The 2460-nt window shown below is 39.3% G+C and overlaps 1 protein-coding gene across 1 annotated transcript in view; it reads right to left on the reverse strand.

Moving 5' to 3' along the window:
* LOC103366719 (thyroid hormone receptor alpha) overlaps positions 1-2460 on the reverse strand; it is a 46497-nt gene that overhangs the window by 6740 nt on the left and 37297 nt on the right. The window lies entirely within an intron of this gene.

The following is a 2460-nucleotide window of genomic DNA, read 5'->3' on the forward strand; positions in this document are numbered from 1 at the left end:
TGTTGATTTATTTTGAAAATCTTTCACCGTCTGTTTCTCCACTTTTTTGCCTCTCTGGTCTTTCTTTTTGGACTGACCTGCTATATAAATACTAGCTCCTATCTTTATTATTATTCAACCAAAATGACATTTAAAATGAGCTTCCTCTTGTTTAATTGAAAGACGACGTCGTGGAACATAAAATAAAACAGAGAAGAAGAAAAGCTAAAGAAAAAATGGAGGCAAGTGAATTCTCCTCATTGATTTTTCTTCCAATATTTGCTTTTGGCTCTTTTGTGTCTTTGTCGGAAACGATGGAGAAAGACAGTAGCTATGGTTGGAAAAAGGCGGGAAACAAATGGGACTGTTGGTTGGGACTGAAACCTGCCCATGTGGTACACAACCCGACAACGTGGCCACTGGTTTGCCCCAGTGTGCTCTGTTTTGGGATAAGTTCAGATTTCTGTCATGTTATGTAAAGATTCTGTCGATTTGTTGGTCGATATGCTACCAAACTGTCATTGGTTGGACAGTCGCTGGTGCTGCTTTCATAAGAAGAAAAGCTCCAAATCGACAGCTTTCCAGGACCGATCCGTCCCGTTTGGCGGCCGACTGCCTGTGAAACACTCCCACGTTTTCACAGCTAGCCCGACCCGATGGGGACCGCTGCTACACATCGCCAATTTCAGATCCCATAGTCACATTTTTTTCCTTCAAATGTTGGTTATCTTTTGGACCGTTTTCGAACAAAATGAATTATTTTAAAAACGTGTTACTGTAGCTGCGATGGAGCCGCCTTTCTTTATCTGTAGTTGTAATTCTGATAGATGTCAAGTACTGAGGTGCTTTCAACACTGACCAATAAATGGGGAACTTTAATTAAATAAACGACGGCATTTTAGTGAAGTTTCATGTGAACTCTGACACCATTTGCTGCACATGTGGCAGTTTCCTGTCAACTATTTGCCTGCTTAAATGAACAACAGAGAACATCTGTAACTGCACAAGGCATCAAAGTACGCATAATAAATCAGCTTAAATGTATAAAACAACAGGTCTAAATAATAATTATATGAAGGAAACTGTCTGGATACACGTTCAAAATCAGATAAAAAAGCATTAACTGATCAAAAACATCACAAAAGTTGGATAACAGACCCAGAAATATCGATTTAAAACACCAGGACCAACATAACTAGCAACTAATACACTAAAACAGGGTTAACTAAAGAATAGAAGTGAAGAATTACTGCTGGTAATTAAAAAACTACTTTAAAAAAAAAGAAAAAAGAAAAAAAAAACCTTCATTCAACCTTCCATTGGTTTTCATTTTGGTAAATACACCAGATTTACTTTGCATTTTACGTCTTACAACACTTTTTCCAACATTTTTCGTGGTCCAGTGAGTCAGTTTATGACAAACATCCATCTTTTTAATTACAAATAATTGGCATTAACCATAAAAATCCATTAAAAAACCATATTGGTGGATCCATAACTGGTGGACGGAACTGATTTAAATGTTTCACAGCTCGACATGTAAAAACATTAAAACCATGATGCTCCTCAATGGATTTAGTTTTATTTATGAATATGTGCAGCTGGTTTGTAGAAGTGAATCAGGTTTAAATGATATAAAACGCTGCAAATATGAGCTTTTAATGTTGATTTAGAAGGAATTCGGGCTAATAAAAGTAGCAGGTGAAGTTTTAATTGGTTGAAAAGTGTGATTTCAATCAGGAGTCCGACTAACTTTGGAAAATTTGGGGACTAATCAGCAAGAAATGAAGCAGAAGGCAAACTGTGGCCGCCTCGCAAAGTCATTTGTGAACATAATGAGGTACGTTTTGATTCTCTGCGCGTTACATTTGCATTTTTTCATTTATCTCGCTTTTTACAAGACGAATGTTTCCGTGTCAGATTGCTTATTTCACTCCTACGAGTTTTCAGAGAAGAGTTCCTGCACTCGGCCTTATCGGATTTGGACGTTGCCTCATTCCCACGTCTCGCCCGTCTTACCCGGCGCTCGGGCTGCAATAAACCAGATTCATCCTTTAAAAAGGGATCCAGTAAAACAAATACAGCAGACGAGAGGAATAACACGAGACAGAGCGAGGGAGGCAGGGATGGGAGGACGGCGGGCTGGAAGGAGGCGGACATTTTTTGCCGCTGATGAACACAGATTATGACTAATACAGCCGATTTACACGCGTATCAGACTTGGTGGGTTAAAACCCTGTTTGATTAAATCTGCAGACTCCAAATTAATCTCACCTTGATGGAAGCCTGTTTCCTTCTTCATCGCTTGTGACTGCCGTGCAAATTAATCGGCATTCATTGGCTTGATTCGTCTTGTAGACGTCTGACTGGGGCGTTAAAGTAAAAGCTCGTAACGCATTTGCTGCTGCATCAGTTTGCAGAGAAAGATTAATTTTTAGTGGTTAAACGAGCGCCGGCTTTGTTTCTGTGCGTTTTTATCGG

This window comes from Stegastes partitus, unplaced genomic scaffold (assembly GCF_000690725.1).
Source record: "Stegastes partitus isolate 25-593 unplaced genomic scaffold, Stegastes_partitus-1.0.2 Scaffold969, whole genome shotgun sequence".
Lineage (NCBI taxonomy): Eukaryota > Metazoa > Chordata > Actinopteri > Pomacentridae > Stegastes > Stegastes partitus.